Source organism: Anser cygnoides, chromosome 1 (assembly GCF_040182565.1).
Source record: "Anser cygnoides isolate HZ-2024a breed goose chromosome 1, Taihu_goose_T2T_genome, whole genome shotgun sequence".
NCBI classification, from domain to species: Eukaryota; Metazoa; Chordata; class Aves; order Anseriformes; family Anatidae; genus Anser; species Anser cygnoides.
This window is the reverse complement of record NC_089873.1, coordinates 28,863,898-28,887,651: the sequence shown is the minus strand read 5'-3', so window position 1 is coordinate 28,887,651 and position 23,754 is coordinate 28,863,898. Positions and strand designations below refer to the sequence as shown.

Below are 23,754 nucleotides of genomic sequence, written 5' to 3'. Positions count from 1 at the left end.
ATATCACCTTATGCTTATCTGTATCAAAAATGGTTCGCTTTTCTGTTGTCTAGTTACTCAGTCTTATGAATTACTGTAGTTTCAACACTGGACCCAATCTTAAAATCACAAGTAGCTCAATACAGTTTAATTTTATTCATCTTACTGAGGCTTTCCTTACACTTTATTTTCCAGTTTTTATCCAATTATTTGTCCGTACTTTAATCTTCTCTTTTATCCTATGGAAGACCAATTTGTTTGTGTCTTTAGTAAAGGTTGTAGTTTGGTACTGTTTGACAGTATCACTCATATCAGTGATTTAACTGGTGAGTCAATGGGCATTTTCTTTAGGCAGACCTGGATGCTCTGTTGCCTCTTCTAATATGAGTTGAGTAGCTATCCCCTGACAGTAACTAGAGCTTCCAGGTCTATTTACCCCTCTTGAGTAAGAGCAGTTCCATGTAGATACCTAAATTTAGGTGTCTTTATTTTGACCTAGCTTCCACTTTATTTATTAAATAAGATAAAAGATCCCAGTGATGTTTATTTTAAGCAACTTATCTGAGCATGTACAGACTTCCATTTTTTCATTTTTTAGAATTTAATTTACTTTGTATAGACTTTCAGGTTTGTGTGGATTTCCCCACAAAATTCTTAGCAGTCATGGTCATGGATGAACTAAAATTTTTAAATGTTCCAGTTGAACTGAAATCAGTTATTTTGCTGACAGAATTAAAATAAATATTGAGTTTGAACTCAATTAAATATGTTTTCTGTGACCCTCAAATGTCTGATTTGTTTTCTTTCAAAGTCATGAAAAAATAAATTAATTGGTACACCCCATATTTAATGGTGAACAGGAGTTATTAAGTAATTTTAACTCAGATACATAGATAATTTTAGCAGACTTTTGTCTGTCTAGGAATTCCATCTTTTTGCCAAAAAGCATGGTTGAATAGAAAGCTTCCTTTTGTCTGTTCACATTTTAAATGTTAATTAGCTTTCGAGCTCTATTAAATTCATACATAACTATTTGGGTTTATCATTTCTTTTTAGGCAGATAGCAAAAATACTACTATATATATACTTTAAACTTAGTATACAAAGGATAGTTAAACAAATGGACAAGAAATATATTAATAGATATTAATTAAAAAACAGAAGAATCATGAAGAATGTGATATTAAGTCAAATACCTCCCAAATGGAAAAGTGTTGTAGAAGGAGGGCAATTTATCAGAAACAAGTATCAGAAGCTGACTGTTTAAGACCTAAGACTGGATTAATCTCCCCTAACTTCAGATGCCCATAGTGTAGATGTCTTTATCTTAAAAAGTAAACTAGATTCCTGCTGTAGTCATTGGGAAGAAAGACTCACTGAGAGGGAAGGACTCATCTAATCTGACAGATCATTCCAGATTGTCTGGAATGATACCTCTCAGGAGGCAGAATTACTTTATTTTAATGTTTTTTTTTTTTTTTTTAATTATTAAGCACTTTTCATCTTGTAACTTGTGAACATGTATGTTATTGTATTTTCTGATCTTATTTAGAAATTTGTTTAACTTGATGCATAATTTATCTAAAAACTACATAAAACATAGTACACTTGCATAGTTGGTTGAAAATGAACATATAAATGCTCAAATAATTTAGCTTTCAATCTTTGCATTTGAGTTGGAGCTACGTTTCATAACCAACTAAAAATCTAAGTGGAAAAATGTACTTAGATGCATAGTGGCATATAGGTGGGGTTTATTAATTGAGCTAATTTGTATCTAAAATACTAGGTTAATCTTATTTGTTATGCTTATAATGCTTGTAAATCAGAAAATAATTGCCTAATTGTAAATTACATATTGATTAAAGCCCCTGTGCGATTTCAAAGTAAGACTATGTTTAGATTTGCATAGTGTACCCTTTCTACAGAGAAAATGTTCATTTCTTCCTGACTGTGGAATGAATGTTTCTGACACATGCTCACAGCATGCTGAGTTAGAATTTTAATGAGTGATTTTTATTTGAAAATATATTATCTTTTTTTTTTTACTCTTTTTCTCTCAGATGTTTTCGCAAGTTATTGTTATTTGCAAAATAAGAACAAATGGTACTTTTAATTCTAGTGTGAAAATTTAAACTAAACATAAGCATTTTTGAATGTATGAATGTCTACTTTTTAGAATGATCTAGAAACTACAAATCACATCTCTGGAAAGAATATTTTGCTTGCAGATAGACCAGTAAGGAATTCTATACTATTACTCTCTCTCTCTCTCTCTTTTTTTTTTTTTTAAGTGAAAATGAAATTACTGTCAAATGTGAGTTCCTTTAGCAATTCTGTTGTGGTGGATTACATGGAAAATAGGTTTGTTTTTCAAAGTGTGCATTGATCTTTAACAATGCCAAATTAAACACTCAAAAAGTCTGCATAGCATTGTATATTTTTTGCATTATGGTTAAAGAAAATCCACAATTTTTATCAAATTTTATCTCTTCACAATGTACCAAATTTTGTACTGATTGGTAATTTCAATCTGATTGAAGAATAAAGAACAACAACAACAAAAATCTGCACACTAATAACTTTTACTTGACAACCAAGAATGTAATACCAATGTTACTGCCAATTAATATAAGTGCAACTATCAGTCCATAAAATGTTTTCTACAAAAATTAAATTCTATGTATTCATTCAGTCTTCTGATTTAGGAATGAAATTTTGCAAGGTACATGATTTCTGATGATAAATTTCATGCTTAGTCCAAGCGAAAGTACTTTTTTTTCCAGGTGATTCATGAGGAATTCCATTGATAATCCCATTAATACCATGGTGTTCCTAATTAATAATTTATGTAATGAATGTATGCTATGAGACTAACCAGGGAACATAACGGAATCAGGGTAGTTCCGTAACAACCTAGTATGTATTAAAATATGCCAGCAGCAGATAGAGAATATAGGAACAGATAGAGGTGTTGGCATTATGGTGTCTCAGGGAGTGTAGAGGAATGTGGGTGCTGTGACTGTGTTGGACTAGATTGGATGTTGGGAGTTTGGGATCATTCATGGAAGACATTGAGAACAAGCACTAAAATATACTTTGACTTAAAATTTAAATGTAAATTAAAAACAAACAAGAAAAAAACAAACAAAACAACACTTGAAAGCATCTATCAGTGCTCATATCTGGCTGAAAATGAGACTGTTTCTGGTTTTCACAAAAGCAACTGGAAGTCAGATGCCTAAATTCAGCATGTCTATGACTGCAAATACTATGTCCTCAGATAACCAGTTGGGTTCATGTTCTTACAGTCTGTATGCACTCCCATCCCATTAGTGAAGTTGCTCAAAACTGAAAACTTCAGTGATGCTGGCAAAGCTCGGTGTTTCGCTCACATCTAAATAGGTATTTCTCTGCACAAGTTTGTGAGGAAGCAAACCCAGCAGAGTCTATACCAATAGACCTAACACATGTTGGTAGTGTTAACTGTCCATGAAAGAGAAGGAAGAGCAGAAATTATGTGTCTTGTCTTAAATACTAGTTAGAGAACAAACAGAAGAAATGTACGTCTAGAATAGGTCTTCTGTAGTCTTTCCCAGTCTGAATGAATTTATTAATACATTTCTAGCTCTTGGGAAAAGTAACATATTTATTCACCCAGAAGTTGAATTTGTAGGAAACTTTTTTTTTTTTTTTTAAAAAAAAGGTAGTATTTTGCATTATATAATTAATTCATAACACAGTGATTAAAACTGTTTTTGACTCCTGCCTCAGCAGCATATGTTTAATAAGTGGCTTTGAATGAAATACGTGAGCAGTCCTTGAAGTGGAGACCTGAAGTCAGGTATCCTTTTCCTCAGACAAATATTCTGGTAACTAGTCTAGTGTCTTGGTTGTTGTTATCAGCCAACTTTTTTGTTTGTTTGTTTATTTTTTTCTCTGATTTAGCAGGAAAAATAAATGTAATTTTAGATTATAAATTATGAGGTCTGTTATTCCTGTGTTTCTGCCAATGTAAGGTTTTATCTTCCAGTTTCAGAAATACTTGCAGTTACATTTTTAGGTTTATCCTTACCATATTACACAGCCTTTGGTAGGACCTATATGGCAGGTGGGGGATCACTAACAAATGGAAAAGTGAACTTCTCTGTAATGGAATGGCAAACCTCATACTTGGTAGTTTCTGTGTGTATCTGGATGTTTATTGAGATGTCTGTAAAATGAGACTTCTTAGTCACCTCTTTAAAATGGGATTGCCCTGACATATTTAAAAGTGTAAAATTTTTGTTTAAAGAAAATAAGTGAATGTTTTTCCTTTGATAAATGGTGGTTCAGTTCAGTTCAACTTTGTGTGAGAGTTCTCTTTAGCTGTGTTAGTTTGTATTTCTACTGCAGTTGTTTTCTGAATGTGATGCTGCTTTTTCTATCAAGCTTTATTAAAGTGCTTATGTCTTGCCTTTATCTTGTCAGTTGCACTTTTTTAACATCAAAATTTTATAAATGAAGCATTTTGTATTTATTTTGCATCAAGTTTAATTATAGGGAAAATTGGAAGAGGTCTATAAATGCACAGAAAGATAAAATTCTTTAAAAATTACTCATGTTTATTGGACACATAAGAAAAATCTATTATAAATTTGTTACAAACATTATTTGCTAGTAAAACTGCTATTTAACAAACAAAGTTATATATTTTTGGTTGTTTAGATTAAGTGATTGGTCTAATGTTATTGCTTCTGGTATACTTCTTTCAGTATTTTGGGAAAAAGTATAGCTCCTCCAGGCTTATTTTTCTCTGCTTTTTCTTCTAACTACTTGTATGAACCAATTGAATTACTAAGTATCCACACTGGAAAAAAAAAAAAAAGAAGTATTTTTCCCTTCCTGAAAGGCTGATGGTTTAAAAATCTGATGAGCACTTCATTGAAGTTTGGTTCTAATTTTTTATTTGGTGATTTCTAATGAATTGCTGGTTTGATTTTTTTTTTTCAAATTTTGTTTAATGCATCTTTTGTTGATTTATGTAAATGGCATATAGCAAGTCCATATTTAAAAATAGTTACAGTGAAATTTTAAATCTATTTTAAATGCTTCATTTAAAATTTTAAATATGTTTAATAAAATACATTATTCTTCTTGTTCTCATTGTTAGATTGTTAATCACTGTGAATTTTGTCTTTATTAGCAGGATAAATGTACACATAATTAGAGGTGGTTACAAATAAACATACATTTCCCTTTTGAGATCTCTACACTTAAAGTTCTGAATAGTTTCTGTAAACCTGCAGCACGTTTTTATTCAGAACCTTTTGATAATAAAAAGAAAAGAGACTTGAAAATCTGTTGAGTTCTGTAGGGAATTTTTCCCTATTGTTGTATGGAATTTGTATTTGAGGATCTCATAGTGAGCATAACATAATCAGTAAGGAATCTACACTTTTCAGAGAAAAAAAAGCTAAAGGCAAAATTTGTGAGTATTTAAAATACACTCTAAAATAATTTCAGATAACAATTTCATGTGGTTAATTTGACATTATCCAATTTTCTTGAGATAAATGTAACCACTTAAAAAATCTCAAATATTAATTTGCAAATGTGCAAGGGTTTAACAAGTTTTCTTACACAGTTCTATTAATGTGAATATATCTACAGTAAGGTGAACAGGTATTCTCATTTACCTGGAGAGTGTATTTCTGGATACACTGTTTGCTGTTAGGTTTATAATAATCAGTCCATTGTACATTAGTGTGCTCACCCAGTTGAATTAAAAGATAGATATTAACTTTTCAAATGCACCCAAAAGTTTTTAAGAGAAAACTTTTAGTGAAAGAAGAGAATTTTGAGTGAAGAATATGCAAGTGAAGTGGAAGCTCCACATATACTCCACAGTATTTATCTTAGAGCAGTGAAGTCTCTGCAAGCTTTATGATAAATCAGTTTCCCAATATCACCAATGCATATTTTAGATATTTTGGAGTGTCTCAGCCCCTCTACAGAACTGCATAGGTAAAGTGCTTTGAAACCCTCATCTCACGTTCCTTCCTGCTCCCCTTCCCTTAATAAATAAACAAATAAATAAATAAATTGATAGAAGATTTCACTCACTGGTTTTTCAGGATGTATTGTGCCTTCAGCTTGTGACCTCAGCATCAGCCAAAAGTTGAACTCTTCTTCAGGCTCTGCAAGCCCCCAGAACTAGTGTCCTGCACCTGCAATGTGGATTTCTTCCCAAACTTGATAGAATAAGATTTCCTTCAGCTTTTGAGTTCTTGTCTATTGAATCCTTACTTAAAGAAGGGGAAGAAAATGTAGCAGTGTAATTTTGTGCAGTGTAATACAAACATGAGGTAAAATGGGTGAAGATGAAAAGACTTCCTAAAGAAGTGGGTTTTAAAAAGGATTTTAAAAAGGAATTTGAAGTACAGGTTTTACTTGGCAGATAAGAGAAATGGAAGGCTTAGACAGTGAGAATATGAGTGAGGAATGTGTTTATGTGTATTCATTTTAAAATCTGACTATCCTAATCAGCATCTGCCACAAAACTAATACTTGACTGCTTGGTTTTTTTTTTTTCCTCTTTTATTTTTATTTTGTTTGTTTCTTTGTTTTCGGAGCAGGAGATATGAGGTAGTGGAAAGTGGAACTGAATTGCCAAATTTCATCACACTGGTATAATAGTGTCCTTCTAAACCAAAACTGCCTTTTTTTGTGTGTGTGTGTATGTGTGTGTGTGTGATCAGACCATGTCATTCAGAATAAATATTCAGGAACTAAAAGGCATTTGTGCTAGCCTACCAAACCAACTAATCTGCAGCAGGAGAAAAAAAAAAAAGTTATTTTTAGATTGGTTTCCTAACAAACTTACATCACTTACATCCTTCCTCTATTTCAGACAGAGAGTAGAAAGTAGAAATCCCCAAACTATAGTGATCTAACATTTGTGTTGATAAAGAAAGTATAGGGTAAGTAAGAAAACCAAGCTGAATTTATGCTTGTTAACTATTCTTAGCTGTTCTTTTTGTCCCATACTACATGGGCATTCAGCAGCAAGACAACATGTCTGTATAGAAGCCATGAAAGAACATGATGACTCTCGCCCAGCTGGTAGATAGTTGATGTAGAAGAGGACTGGGAGAACTCTTTCATGGAAGGGAATAGAAAGGGTAGGAAGTGAGAAAGAATTAGGCAAGAGATTTAATTATTAAAGAATTGAAGCAATTGCATGAGGAAACTTCAAGACTTTCTGAAGGAATCAGCTTTGGTAGTTTTGCTTCTTGTGGATAAACTTGGCTTTTTCATCAACGGTCTGTACATTTTATCTCTCTTTGAACATTAATCAGCTAAATAATGTGCATTTTTTTTTCTTGGATAGATCTGTCTGTCTGTTTATATGCCTATATATCCCTGGCATATTCTGGTAAGTAGCAAAGATGAAATTCTTCTGTTGCTGAAAGGAGAGATTCAGTCTTGTGTTTTCTTTAGGTTCTTTTAGCATTTCTCCCTCCCTCCTGAGCACATGAAAGCTAATTAAGTTTTCCTTTTTATCTTCGTAAAATATGTTTCCTTCTAAAGTTGCAGTAAGAAGCGTATGTATAAAAATCTTTCATAACCTGTGTTGCCTTTCTGAGCCTCAGTAATGCAACGAGGCAGCCAGTGTCATTCAGACACGGCTGGGCTGTAATAAATTGGGTAGTCCAATCCTCTTATGGTTACTGCTCTGAACTACTTTGCTGAAGTAAAGAAACTGAATTCTTAAGTGTAGAGAAACTGGTAATACAGTCTAGATTTGACTACTGTTGAACTTTCCGGTTGTAGATTTACTCTGAGCACTGCCTCCTGTGGAGAAAAATAGAAGATGGGATTATTAAGTAACTAAAAGCCATTTCTTTTTGTTTAATTTTTATTTTCTCTGTCCTCAAGAACTTCTGGTGCATACGTGTCAAAACCAAATTACTGTCCATGAGAATTGTTTCAGATCTTTCTAAAGTCAATCTTACTTATATGTGTTGCAAAGAATAACTTGCCTTACAGTGTGAAGTTGTAAACCTGCACGTTTCTCTATCTGTATCTACTTGCCTGTTCTTGGTCACCATGAAATATGAGCATGCAGTAAATGGTCAAGTTAACGTGGCTTTCTCTTGCCTTTTGTGGTGTACTGTGTGACAAGTGTTTGACCTGCAATACCACTTAGATGTACAGAAGTCTGTGGGGCCAGATGAGATCCACCCAAAGGTAAGGAAGGAGTTGGCAGAAGTGCTCACCAAGTCGCTTTCCCTCATTTATCAACAGTCCTGACTGATAAGGAAATCCTGAGGAAATGGCCTGAAGTTACATCAGTGGAAGTTTACATTGGATACTATGAAAAATTTCTTCACTGAAAGGGTTATGAGGCATTGGAACAGGCTGCCCAGGGAAGTAGTTGAGTCACCATTCCTGCAGGTATTCCAAAGCTGTGTAGATGTAGTGTTTAGAGACATGGTTTAGTGGTAGACTTGGTAGTGCTAGGTTGTTGGTTGGACTTGATCTTAGAGGTCTTTTCAAACCTAGATGATTCTATGATTCTAAGTCTAGCAACCTGGTCCTACAAACGTACTTGTGATCACTGCACGACGCAGGTCACAGAACGTCCTTAAAGATTTTGTGTATTCCTTGAGGCTGTAATTTCACTTGAAAAGTGACATCTCTTTTAGAAAGATATCAAAGCTTCTTATAAAGATTTGAAAAATAGATAATCTACCATATCTGTCATCAGTTGGTGGTAATAGATTATTTATTTTCATTGTATAGAAATAAAGAAATGTGAGTTTTACATGAACACATTCAGTCAAGTTAATAGCTTTCAACTGTTGGATTCCAAAATGCTCTCTTTTCCACTAAATGAAACTGCTGACTGCTCTTCTTGCTTTATACATACTTGCAGTTGATAAGCAAGTTCTCTCTTAACCCTTTGTTCTATAAATGAACTAAATTATAGTTTTAGCATTTTTGTTGGAGAGGTACATTTTAGCTGTGTATGCTCAGATGAGTTATATTGAGGAAGATGGGCCCATCCGTTTGATTGATATTTCCCATTGTATCAAGGCTGGGGTCATCTGAAGAAAAAAATATCTCTGATTTACAATGAAAGTAATAAATTTGGAACAATAAAAGTTCTTCAGAGAACCTACATTGTCTGACAATTTTCCACTTACAGTTTTCAAGATCTGTGTATTTAAACAGTTTTAATCCATGTAATGTAGAATATTGATTTTGTATGGTGCTTGAAAATGTCATGCAAGATTAAATCTTATAGCAATCTAAGTGTACTATGACAATACAAGTTAATGTTATTAACCAAACTTGTTATAGCATAAAAAATGGTATCAAGTTTAGTTGACAAGACTTACAAATGAATGAATTATGCTATCATTTCTTAATTATTTACTGCTCACCCTTTCCAGAATTTATACTGGCGTGATGTCAGCCTGACTGTAGTTTCTCAGGTTTGATCTTCATGAACACTAGTGCCGCATTAAGTTTTCTTGATTCTCTTGATCTTGTGGAGTATTCCAGGATTTGTTAAAAATCCACATTAATGTTTCAGTGTATTCCTTTTGCTTTAATTGCTCTCCAATGGGTTTAATACTTTGGGGGTATACATTCTCTCTCTGGATTTTTATAAAATGACCTGGTTTTTCCCAAATTGAGATTTACTAAATGCTTATTCCTTTGCAAATAGATTTTTAAGAATTGGTTATTATTTTCTTAAGCCTTTATGATTGTAGATATTTATTGACACCTTATGGTTTTCTTCTTCATACACCTTTCTTTGCTGATAACTTCCCCTTTTGGGATCTGGCTGGAGTATGGCGTGGAGGCTGGACTTACTGCAATGGACCTTTGTCTTCTTAAATATCAGATATGAAGTATAAAGTGTGTACATAATGTTAATGACTACATCCAGCTTCATTATGTGAGCTTGTCCAATCCAGAGCATATACATATTTCCCAGGAAGTATGGTTAGGACTGGGTTCCCTGAGGTTAAGTGAAGCAGTAGCAGGAAAAGCCATGATTTAACCAGCCTTCTGCTGACAGTAACTCAGGTTTTGTTAGTAAACTTTCCAGTTTGGGATTGTAAATATGCTTCCAGCTGCTTGTTAAGTGCCATGTCACAGTAAGGCCAAAAAATGTCTCTTTACCTTGTCTTCTGCTTTTTGGTCGATAAGGAATTTAAGGCTGTCAGACATGGATGCATCGTTAGCATAAGGGATATCACTGTAAATATTGATCTGTGTTACTGTCAGTCTCCTTAGCTGGGTTACACCTTAGATCTGTTAGAGGGGAAGAAATTTTGCCAGCCTACTTAGTAAGATGAACATCCAGCAGTGAGAATGTCATCTCTTTCACCAGTGAGCCCTGTCTGTCTTCTGCCATACCTTAGAGTTTGTGGTGGCCCACCTTCCTGACCTGAGAGGCCTTTTTTCCTCAGAAATAGCCATGTGTTGAGATCAGCAGAATGGCTGAATGGAGGAATTGCCTGTAAAATAGAACAGAGAGTTTCTGAGAGAAATCTTTTGATTCTGAAATGTATTTAAAATTCCCTTTGTTGTTGCAAAGTGTGTCAGACTCCAGTTACCCAAATTCACAGTTTTAAGGGCAGACTAGAAGCTCTGAGCAGATATTTGTATGCTGAGATTTGTTTGTGTGATCAGTTAGTCATTTCTGGGTGAGATGTCATTTTAATTATGGTTTATTTTGATTTCTGATCAGCTTTTTGATACCATACTGATGGTAGAAGAAAATACCCTGTTGGTATTTGGTAATAATTTCCAGAAGTAATTTTATTTGGCAAAGGCATATGCAATCCAGGATACTGAGTACAATTTATTTTAGGTATGATATACACATGAGAAAAATAAGGCTGATGTCACTGAAAATAATGTTATTTCTTCAAAGTTGCTGAATATTATATTTTAAGTGAAATGCTTAGTAATTTTCATCCTGGATTTGGTTGTTTAATTTATCATGGAATTTTTAAATTAAGGTGATTTGAGGATTAGTGGAATAGTTTTATAAGATGCAGTACAGACCATATTATACAGTTGAAAAGGCAAAGTCTCTAGATGTGTAACAATTTATCTGATGAACTACTTGTATTGCCTTACCTAACATGCTTACTACTAGTGATTGCTTACATTTTGTATCTCATATAATCATTTTCATTAATTTACCCTTGAGAGTATGGCAAATAATCAGTAAGCACTAATTATTCTGAAAATGGTGAGTTGAATTAATTTTATTATGCAGAGAAGAGTTTCAAAGATACAGAATGTTAGCAAAGAAATGCTTAATGATTAGTATGAAAAGACAAAACTGTTCTGAAATATAGAGTTATGCATTTCATTATTTGGTAGTTTAAAATGAAGAATTATATTGTGCTATACTACCTCTAAATGGTACTCTGGAGTACTTACTGAACACCATGTTCAATGTTTTTTTGAATAAAGCAGAAGACTGCTTTAAATTTTTGTGCCTAATTAATTTGTGTATATCAAAATGTTATCTTCAGAATAGTTAAATTAGAAGTATTCAATTGATTCCTGCTAGAATAATGTTCTTTTAAACATATTCAAGTTCTTAATTCTAATACCTGAAGTATTACATGAACATTTAAGACTAAACTTCTGTGTTGAAGATGTGTCCTGAGAGCTATGGAATATTTAATTCTTCTGGGCTTGTTGGAAATTAAACCTCTGTAATTTTAATTGTGTAAACTTTTACATTAAAATTACTTCTGTGTTTCCAGAAGGTGTGTCTCTTCAGACTTTCTTAATGACCATTTGAGATGTGAGGGTCTGTGACAATACCTTTTACCAAGAGATTTAGCTGTTGCAATCTAATTTTTGCAGTATACAATAAGTCTAATATTTAAAATGGATTTTGAAAAATAATTGTTTTTAAAAGCTGTACTTTTGTATAGCATGTCTACATATAAAGTTTTTTGACTACACTGTATGGCTGGAGCCCAGCTTTTTTGGGTCACTTGTATATCCTCTCTTAATAAATTAAAAGATTAGGTACTGATTATGATACTGTCATTCCTATGTAAGCATATTTTAGAAGCAGAAAGTGTGTGTTACTTATCAGAAAGATATTTAATTAGTTTTAGATTTTTTAAATTATTATTTTATAAATCGGAGCATTGACAATGTAATCATTTTACAATCTAATTGCTTTCACCTGTTAAAATAAGTAAAATGCATGGTGGTGGAAAATGTGTGTACATTAGAATGGAAAATAGTTGAACACATATCCTGCAGTATAGGACTTTCTTTATTTCTTTTTTTTTCCTTTTTCTTTTTTTTTTTCTTCTTCTTCTTCTTTTTTTTTTTCCCCACAGAAGTATCTGTTTTGTACTGCTACATCTTCTAAAAAGTCTGTGTGGCTTTTGAAAACCCACGATTCTGCAGTGTACAATATTTCATGGTAGCAGCTACTGCAGAGTAATGAGGCATGGTAGCAGCTGGTATTGGTTTATTTCAGAAGCTTTGTGTCTGATTCTATTAGCCTACCTACAGATGTAAATGCTCTTTCCAGTGTATGATCTAAACATTGAACAAATAATTCATAATTTTAAAATAGTTAAAGGATAATTTTTGCATTTTGTTTGAAGTTTAGTGTGGGATAAATTGTGAAGTAAATTGTGAGTTGCTACTAAAACTAAAGCAATTCTTAACTAAGCAAAAGAACAGGAACTTTTATAGAAAAAGATGAATGTTTGTCACTGAACCCTACTGAATCTAAACAAAGAAAGAGATTACCTAATAGTCTTGCAATGCATTTGAAGTACAGTCTGCTATTTGTTTGGGGAGTTGAATGGAATATATGTCTTAAAATACTTCAGCAGCAGTAGTGAGTTTTTCAGTGGATAGATCCACACATTACTAAATTATTGTATCTCCTAATCAGGACTCATTATTATACTGTAAGACAAAAATAATTCAGGCTTTTTTCTGTTTGCCTGTGATGCATTTTAGAGCTAATTTGTACTAATGATGAATGGCCTTATGGGGAATACTGTGCTGTTTTGCGTTCTGATTTTCTACCCAGCTGAGTTAGTTAAGTGAATAATAGCACAATTGTTAAAATTTAATTCACATTTTAGTTGTGAAAAAAACTCGGTTTCAGAGAGTTTCCAGACTTGTTATTACAACAATCAAAACAAATTTCACAAAACGTTTTTTTCCCTATGCATAAAATAAGTAATAACAGATAAGAGTTTAAAATATTATACTTTCCATAAGCTGAAAAAAAAGTGTAATTTAGATGTTCCAATTATGTAGTTATTATCTCGAGGTTTGTTTATTTATTTGTTTAAATAACTTGTAGACATTAAATGGAGACAATAGTTGGGGTCTAATATTTTTTATGCGTTAGTACAACTTGTATATGATACATATATGATGTAATGTTTAAAGTCATTATAATATGTTTTTCCTTTAATTTAGCTATTACTGTTTATCTATTATTACCAGTCTGAGAATTGTTTTTCAAAAAAGGTATATTTTAATAAAAAAAATATATTTTTCTCAATTCATATTAATTGCATGTGTTGATTAATCAAATAAGGAATACATGGTCTAAGATTTAAAATTTAAATTCACATGTTTTTGTTTTGGAATATATATGCTTACTGATTTAAGAAAGAATATGTATTTTCAGTTTTTCAGATATGCTATTCAAAGTAACTAGTTTTAATATAGAAATGGCTCATTTTATAGAGCTGGATATACAGCATGCATGCCTGTGATAGCAGGAGGTTTGAAGGTGCAGAAAATCCTTATTACCCTATGTCCGTAACACTCTGAATTTAGGTTAATAAATTATTATTTCAAATTATTAGTATTAGGAATTAGGAATGTCCTAGCTTATTTTTGGTAAAAAGTGACAAAATAACTTTTTCAACTTGATTAAAAAAACAGTTACAAATATGCTTAGAATTAAATGTTTAAGCAGACTGTTGAATGAGGACATTGTCAAGCAGTTACATGCACTATTAAAGCTAGTTTTGAATTTGAATATGGTCAGAATACAATATAAACTCCACTAAAACAGAAAATCAGGAATTATCAACGGCTTCAGTTCAAGGGGTGAAACAGAGTCATTTTCCACAGAGTTTTGTTCAGGTTGCTGTACCCAACTAGCACTTGCGACAGCTTAAATTTCTCACTGTAATGTGGTGTTTGTGGGCTTTGTGGCCTGTAGTTTAAAACTCGTAGTCCTAAGTCTGGTCATCCAGTGATGATTGGCTCTGGCCTCATTCTACTGTAGGTGGTTTCAATAAATTCTCTCAGGCTTTATGACAAAAATTGTTCATAAAGTAATTGGGAGATTTCCTCAGAGCACTCTACATCAAAGGATGCTTAATTGTCCTGGCCGTGCAAGAAGAAAAACAAGATGTGAAGTGCTCAGTTTAATTAGGCCACAACTTTATTAACTCAACTGGGAGCACTACCCGGCAATAAATGCAGGTCATTGTTCTTTCCTTGATCATTGCTGTTTTTGGAGGACTGCTGTTCACTTCCCTTTTCCAACCTCAGAGGTGGGACCTCGTGATTCTTCCCTTTACAAGTGCTAAGTTTGAGGGATATGTGAAAGAGGCATTCTTCCCGTTAACACCACATACCTGGAGTCATGCAGCTTTCCCTTGCCCGTCCAGTAATTTTCTCTTGACTCCTTGTTTAAAACAATTATTCTGCAAAAGAAATCCAGTTCAGAAAACTGTTAACTAACACTCAGTTTAGCAAGGATGTTACTACAGTAATATAAATATGAAGTATGAAGATGGGCATCAAAAATTCTCCTACTTATTTGTGCTGTTTTCTGCAGTGTTACTTAAAACAAGTACTTTGCTGCTCTTCTGTAAGACACTATATAAGCAATTTAAGTGATTTTATACATGGCAATGCATCTGCATCTCCAGTGAAGACTGCTTTGCAACAGAGTGCATTGCAGTGTATTAGCTGAGTTTCTCCAGGCATAGACAACGATGCCATTGATGCCTCTGAGAAGAATACAGCTCATCTGATACACTCAGCTGGTACAAAGTAGCAGTGTGGGACTTGGGAATTCAGCTTCTCTGGTTGGCTTGTATTAAATGTATCATCAAGTTTTATTACTTCCTTAAGGAGAAAATAATCTGTTTGCCTACAATTAGTGAAGCTCTTCCATCATGTAAAAATAAATACCCGTTTTATCATGCCTCCCTTTTTACTAAAGGAGATACAAAAAATAAGTGCTAATAGTTTCTGAAGAAATTCCTGAGTCTTTTAATATGACAAAGTGCACCTTCTGAAGAGGTATATCTGTGCTGCCTAGCATGCCAGGAACTTTCCACAGTCTACTTTTAATAAACAATCAAACTTTTATACCAAACATTTTCTATAAATTCCCATTTTCTAATTAAAAGTTTGTTTTGTGGAAGGAACTCCAGGTGGTATAATTAGTGAAATACATTTTAATGATAAATCTTCCCTGTCCTATTTTATTTTAATAACAAAAATGGTCCTATGCATTTGAAATGCTCCCTATGGGTTGTATATAAGAGCTTGGTTAATTAGCTAATCAACTTACCCACCTTACCTTTTAAAAAATGTCCTGTTTCACAGGTGTAGACTCAAATTTTATTTGGGATAGAGGAGATAAATAAAGCCTGCGATGTTCACCCTGGCTCACCAAGAAGAGATTTTGGACTGTCCTTTGAATGTCACTTTCTTAACAGGCACGTCAATTACAGGGTTTGGCCTCTGGGCAGCACAGGCAGTCTTCGAGGTATTCCAGTGCCTCTTACATCAGGCCTTTCCAAAGCATAATAGTCTGGACGCTAGAGCGTGGTTAAAATGTTGTTAACTCTCAGTGTGTTTGTGGAAAAAAATTAAAAAACAAAAAACAAACAAACAAAACACCTTTAGTCTCTTAAGACTATCATTTTCTTCACTTGTGTTTTACTTGTTTTCGTCCTTTTTAAAGTTGCAATCAGTATGTAGGTTTTATGATATTATTTTCCTGCATTTCTTTTCCTTTGCTTTATTCCTGTTCTGTAATTTCATTTGTTTTGAAGTTTTACTTCTAGTGAGTGGGGTAAACACTGACCAAATGCAAGTGTTCACGTCATTTCTTTTTATGTTGTATCTTAAAAGTTCTTTAATTTCTGTTCCAGGTGGTCTACTTGTAGCATCATTTACCTGCTCAGGAAGGAAAAAATAGTATGGAGTCATTCTGTGATCATTTGTAGCATTAGCATAAACACTTCTTTAGGTTTCCAACTATTCATCAATATAAATAACTTTGTTTACAATGAAAAGGCTTTGGGATTTTTTTGTATGTTGGGATTTTTCTTCTTTTTTTTTTTTTTTTTAAATTTGTTTTTCCAAGTAAGACATGGACACAAAAACAAAATTTACAGTTTAATTAATTTGCTTTAATTTGCCATAGAAGTGAAAGGATTTTATCTGGGAATCATTCTCCTTTGTATAATTTTCATGACTACATCTGTATTTTTAGTTCAACTCTTCCATTCTTAGTTTTCTGCTGCTTTTTCACACCACAGTCATGCACACAAGCAGTAGCGTCTTGGCCTGTGTCCTGTCTACCATTTTTGAACTATTTTGACTGAATTAGTGTCCATCTGAGAGAAGACATACAGTTAGATATTCCTCAGTCTGATCCCTGTTGCAGGGTGATTTCATACACTTAAAGATGCGTCTTTTGATAGGTGTATATCCATTGTGCACTGTCAACCCAAGGTATTCAACATTTTTTGCTGTCTGAAGATGACAGCATGCTCAAGCTCCTTAGAACAGCCATCACCAAAATGTTGACCACTAAAAGTCTTTGGAAGAGCACATGCATTGTCTAGCATTTCTTTATTCTTTGGCCAGTGTAGCTGCTAGACAGAACTGCATGTGCATATTTTACTATTAGAGGCAAGAAGAGGACCTGTAAGAATATTTCCAAAACCTCCTCATTTTGTAGGAAGGTGGATTATATTCCTTTCAAGGAATATAACCAGTCACCAAGCATTTGTATCCAGCCTTAGTTTCATCTGAGTTATTCCAAACACTGATGAGGGAGGAATTATTGTAGACCTTGTCAGCATAACTCAGGTTCTGAATTGTCCTCCAAAATGATAAGGATCGAATATTAATTGCTGCAAAGGCTTATCTGTGTGTGAGTACTGGGTGGCCTCTGTTGGTGAAAGCAGTCATGTTAAATTGGTGTTAATTATATCCTCCTTTCCTCCTGCTCAGATTTCTTCTCGTCTTCCTTATTCCCCAATAACATTACTAAAGTCCCCATTGTAGACAGTGGCTTTCTGTGAAATGCCAGAACGCTGTAGCACTGACCAACATCATTGCATTTCTGCCTGTTTTCCCATGGTGCTGTCCTGTTGACTTCATCCATTTGAGATCCAAAATAATATGGTTCAATCTGAGATGTCTAGCATTACTGTCATCTGCTAAGCAAAAGAACAAAATCAATTGTAAAATCAGTTTGGTCACTACCTTGAGCCTCTAGCTACTTTTGAATTTTATGAGGAGAGTAATCTCTAAGTGTTCTGCAATATCTGTATAGCTTACAAGGTATTTGTGGCTACTTTTACTCAAATCTTTAATACTGACTCATTGGATTCAATGCAATTACAAAGGGTAACATTTTGTATTTTATTTTGTGCTAATCTGCAGTGAATAAGGAAAATGTAGTGTTCGGTGTTGCAGAGCAGGATCTTTTTTTTTTTTTTTCTGGAGGCTTTGTTCATCCTCCAGATATGCACTAGCCTTATTTTTTGTGACTGGAGAAAGAGCTTCTGTCCTTATGAACACTGTTGACATGAATGGAGTTATGGCTGTTTCTGTCATTTCTGGTATTTCCAATTTACCCTCTGCTTCACTGGTGTATGAAGCATTTTATGAGCTGCTTTGGCAGAAAAAAAGGATGTTTATAACATGCTTGCTTTCCGAAGTGGCTAAAAAATCTCAGCGGATTTAGCAATGCCATCTTGACGAAGTTGCATTATTATGAAAAATACCTGAATAGGTGACTGCTCCCTTTGCAGAATATCTTTGCAAGATAAAGACCTTCAGAAGTTTGTAAAGATTTGGAAAGGCCTACAAAATTATTATCCAGAGAAGGAAAAGAACCCAAGCTCTTGTTGATTAGGAAATCTCACATGAGGCCAGAGTGTAATGATCAATATGAATGTATAGTCATCACTATGTAAGCTGTATTGTATAATGTCTTACACATTGATATCATTAGGAGTTGGCAGTAGTAGCTCCATAGTAGTTGTAAGAATAGTTCTTGTATTTCTTAATTTCACTTTGACATACAGACTTAGAAGCTATGGGAGAACATGCTCTGAAGTGCTGAGCACAGACATTCATGCCAACCAACATGAACATATGTAGGGAAACCTAAGGATTTGGTTAGTGTGGGAAAAAAAAACAAAACCAAAAACAAACAAACAAAAAAACAACTGTCATTGAATATGTACAAGGATTTTTACTGTCTGATATATTCTGCAGGTAATGTCACTATACTAGGAGACTAATACATATTTCCAAGCATGTGCTTCCTATGTACCCACACTTCTTTTTGAGTCTCTTGTGCTACATTCCCAAATATACTGTTTGCTCCTCTGTTTCTTTTCTCCTAATGTTCACAGATGAACAACCAATGTCCTCCCTTACTTCCTTTTTAATTGGCTTGGCCAAGAGGTCACCAGTTCTTAGGGTCCCTGCCCATGACTCCCATGAGTATTTATTCCAAGGAGACAAAGCCCAAAAGAAGTATTTACTGTTCCAATAGCAGCTCTGCACCAATGGTCGTGTAACATTGCTCTTCCTCTCCTCACGTCTGTAATATCAGTCCAACTACTTAATCCTTATCTGGATAAAGGTAAGATGCTTTCCCTCTTATTTTCCCCTTTTATAATATTCTTTACTGATGCTAGTAGGGTCATGGAAGATAAGCAGAAGATGTTATTTCATAAGTTTCCCTTAGAGTGAAGGGGTGTTTTCTCAGGCAGAGAGATACCTTTGTCTTTTCTGCAGTGCTCTCATTGATACTGGTGAGCCCCTTACAGTTATCAAGCACTGCTTGCAGTAGCAAAGAAATACACTTTTTTATTGATCAGAGGTCTGATAGGGGTCAAAGAAATAAGTTTATCAGTCCAGTAGGCTCTCTGGCATTTAAGGCATTGTAACCACAAGAAATAATACAAATGATCTGTGGTATTCTGTTCCCTGTTAGGTCTTGTACCTTTGTAGCATGGCCTTCAGTAATCATGAACATTGGCTATTTGTTCTCCTCAGTGATGATTAGGGATATTGCTTTTCAAGGTAGCAGTGGCCATTTTCTTCTTCATGCTGACGGCTACTTTCTTATAGTCAGCTGAACATCAGTATCTGGGGGAATCAGCGTTTTTTCCTAAGGTAGTCTAGGTAATCTTTGTTCTTTATCATTTTCTCAATCAACCTAGTAGTGCTAGCAGGTAGAATTATTAATGCTTCATGAAGTAAGGTATTCTACAGAAATTCTCCCTCAGAATTAACAAGTTATTATCATTATTCATCCATTGCTTGTCCTAGAAGTATAATAATAATACTGTGGCATCACATATCCTCTTGGCATGCTGAGTTATGGTAAAAAAAAATCAGAGAATTGTTTGGTGGGATTATTTAACAAACATTTGTGTAATATTTATTTGTGTATTTTTGTATAATATTTATGCTAGAGCTTGCTATTCTTTGAAGCCTCATATACTTTTCCCCATTGCAGTTTATCATATCTTTGTATCTAGACACCAGGTTTCTCCCGTCGTCACCCACAATAGATAAGCTTTAGGGAAAAATGTGTCTCTAAGACACATTTCTGTTACATTCCTGTTACATAGAAAAATCTCTGCAGCTGGGCTTTGCCAATGCATAACATTGTTTCAAGATACAAGAGCACTGAAGATCTGATTATCTTTGTTCTTTGCCACTTTTAGGTAAACTTTCAAGACTAAAATGCAACTTAATTAGTGGTTGTGTTTCAGATATTCAAAACAAGTTTTTCAATTATAACTAGAGGTAGGAAATTGAAAGCTCATGTTTATAAGCCTTTAGTATCTGCTTAGCTTTCTAATCCTAGCAGCAGGATTTTAATATGATCATATAAGTAAATTTGCTATTCTAAAGTATGGAAACCAGTCTTATTTCAAACAAACAAATAAACAAACAAACAACATATGAGCACTAGAATCGATGTAAAATCTCTGATATCTTTGTAGCATAGGGTTCATGCCAAATCACAGTTGTCTGCACTGTGGCAAAGGTGGCAAAGCTTCTATTTGTAATGAATGGAGATGCCACATCAATCAGTAGTCAACTGAATATGGAGGATGATTTTGCTTGCTTTTAAGTTGGTGTCTAGGGCAGGATTTATCTGTTTAAACAGAGGTTTCTAGGTATCACTATAAGCACTAAGTATAAGTATCTGAGATATCCACAGAGGGTTAGCAGATCTAACACAGAACCAATGTCAGTATCCCTGTACTTCTGGATTGTTAATAAAATGCCCATAAAAATTGGGCATCATTGCCTAGACTAAATGAAATAGCAACAGATGCCTATATTTAGGCAACTAATGAAGGGACCCCCCTTGTGAAGGGACCTTTTCATTTCTCACTAGGCTCTATTGACTGTACAGATTACAGAGGAAAGTACAGATACTTTGCAGTTGTAGCAGATGATTAGAATCCAGAAATACATGTGAGGACCTACATTTAAATGTTTTATGTGAATCCTACCTTCATATTTCTTCCTGAAATGTGAAGTCCAAATAATGCAGAATGTTTTTTCCCATGTATTTAAGCATATTCTTAATCTAAACTGGTCATTGCTGAACTTTCAAGACATGTCAAGGGATGTCCTTGAGGCAAGACTAATGTTTGCATACACAAAATGGGTCAGAAATGTGTAACTTGGTTATCTTTATTATTATTATTATTATTATTTTTGGTATTAAAATAAATGCTGATGAACAATCCACTGTCTTCTTTTTTTTTTTTTTTGTTCTAGTTGTTATGGAAAGAGGTGCAATCACAAATCGAAGTTTTAGGTAACTTGAGAAATACTAGCTTTCAAAGGCAATCTCTGGACTCTGCTTACTTTTACTAGGGTCAAATACTGCTTTCTGATAAAGCTATTTAAAAGCAGCATAAAAGAAGCCTCTGTATCACCTCATCTGTACCTTTTCCTAGATAAGTTTCTGACCTTTCTCTTGAATTTAAAGGAACTGAGGATATTGTGTGCATTCTTAATCTCAATGGCCAGCTTCAATATATTAATATATGTACAAAGACATATGACGTTTTTGATTTTGTAAGATTCCATTCACTTCCTACTCTTACAAAAATCTGGATTGTAAACAGTTTAAATTATTTCAGAATTCATCCAGGAAGCAAGTAAATAATAGTGGGGAGAGTGAGAGGAAAGATGAGTACAATTCCTAGTGTTGCTAATGTGGCCATCATATTGACCAGGCTGTTTTAAGATAACGCTTTATGTTATTCTTTCAATAAGCATCCTCTTTAGCAGAGTGTGCAAGTTAGACAAAGGAGGAGAAAAATAATTATAAATAAATTAGTAAATTAATAATAGGATCAACAAACAATTGTATAATTATAAACTGAATTCCAGTGTATAGTAGGAAAAAAAAGGTAATGAAGTAAAATAATAGAAAGATGCAAGAATAAGCTGAGACAGAACTTCTCATTCATATAATGTAGACTGCAGACATCCCAGCATGTCTAGTTTAGACCTGTGTAAGTTTGTTGGGCTCTAAAAGTTAGCCATTGCTGTCAAAACTTGGTTAAAATAGACATTCTTGGGCAAGCAGGCAGGCAAAGTGTTTTTAGCAAATTATTTGCCAAAGTGGCAGGTAATTGCCCCATTCTCAATATCAGGGCATTTAGCATTGCATTGAAAAAGCACTTCTCAGCCTCTTGGTGAAGTATAGTAATGCTTGCAATATCTGTTACATCAGTTTTTTAAAGAGCATCCTGGCTTTTAAGTAGCATGGACATAATCAATGGACTGGTGATTTTTTCCTAACTTTACATTCTGTTTAAAGACATTAATTAGAGTTTGAATGGCATGAAAGACATCATGCAAAAATAGATAGAATAAAATGGGCAACTTAAGGAAAGGATAAAATTTCTTTAAAATATTCCATATCATGTCTTTGATCAGATTATCAGCTGCTTGGTTGCGTTGTCTCTGTGGTGTTGCTGTGGTTTATATAACATCTACAGCTGTGGGGCCCCCTCAATTGTTGCCTCCAGCCACTTGTTGTAAACATATTAATGAGAACGAAGATAACATTGTCCTGTTGGTTCTCATCTGTATTTACTAGTGAAATGGGTAAGTTGCTAACTTAGTGTATCTGATGTTGTAATTTTATGTAATCATCAGTGCTATGTTACAGATGACTTTGTCAACGAAGCCTAACTAATCTTAACTAATCCTTTGCTAGTTTTCCTAACAAGGAAGGACAACTTGTTCTAACTGCTTATTTCCTTTATTTTCTGCAACTTTACATTTCCTAATTAAAAAGTTGTTTTCCTCATGATGTTGTTGACCACAAAAAGATCAGATCTATTCCTTCTCTCTCAATGAATGAAAAACAAACAAACAAAGAAACAAACAAAACCACAAAAACACACACACACACACACAAACAACACCAGTAACTTCCTAAATTTAATTCTGAGATACTGTACCATTTTCAGCTTAATGAGTTAATGAGACTAGTAATGCTATTTCGTCTTTTTCATGCTCTGCTTAGGCCTTTATAATGAAGTACTCTTCAGTGTTACCTGGAATGACTAAGAAAACAGGTACAGAGTGCAGACAAGTTTTTTTCCAGATGCATGCTGCTGGGAGGAATATCTCTAAGGAAGTTCTTGACTGCTGAGTTTAACACAAATGGGGGATGCTTGGGTGTATTCACTTGAGTTAACCTGGTGCAGGTGTGAACAAAAAAAGTTGTATTTGAGCTGCCATCTCCTTGGTAGCTCTGACTGTATTTCTAAGACATGGGGAGACTTAATTCACTGTTCTTTATGCTATAGTAAGCTTAGTTGTTCGTGATGAACTGTAGAAGAGCCTTTATGTACTTCTGAGCATACACATGAGATTGTTCCTTGATGGATAGTGTAAGATAGGTTGGAAGTGCCAAGAGATTTGCCTAGCTTTTGTCACGGGAAGTAAACTATTCATTTTCTTAACAATAATGTTGAAGTAACAGTTAAAGCAGGGAAAAATGTATCCTATGTCACAATTATCCTCACAGTATTTATATACTTTATCTCATCTCTGTCCTTAATTTTTCTTGACGTTTTATCACAAATTTTCTAGAGCAAGATCTTTCTCATGTTCGTATAAATGATATTTTCATATGCTGTTATTCTACACCTGTTACTGTGTCTTTTTTAGTTGTTAAGGTTGCTCCCAGATGGGTGATGCTCTCTGGCATTTTGCCAGCTATACATATTAAAACAATCTAGTATTTCTTCTGAGGTTGACACAGTACCCATTACTCATCTTCTTTATGTAGTGGTACTCCAATATAACAGTCTTATCTTAGAGAATAAAGTTTAACAGATGATAGCTCTTATCTCGATGGAGGCATGGATTCATCCCCTTGTATCTGGCTGTCTTACATATCCATTGCCAAGCAAATCAACCAAA

At 34.0% G+C, this 23,754-nt stretch overlaps 1 protein-coding gene and 1 long non-coding RNA gene across 12 annotated transcripts in view; one reads left to right on the top strand and one right to left on the bottom strand.

The window, feature by feature from the left end:
- The window catches only part of FOXP2 (forkhead box P2), a 441,200-nt gene that overhangs the window by 187,628 nt on the left and 229,818 nt on the right, over window positions 1-23,754 (top strand). The gene's annotated exons all lie outside the window — the stretch shown is intronic.
- Window positions 7,586-15,778, bottom strand: LOC125180106 (uncharacterized). The gene is made up of 4 exons (XR_007158353.2): window positions 15,602-15,778; window positions 14,646-14,714; window positions 10,396-10,496; window positions 7,586-7,815 (listed from the first exon to the last, which is right to left on the bottom strand). It is a non-coding gene; the product is annotated as an uncharacterized lncRNA (long non-coding RNA).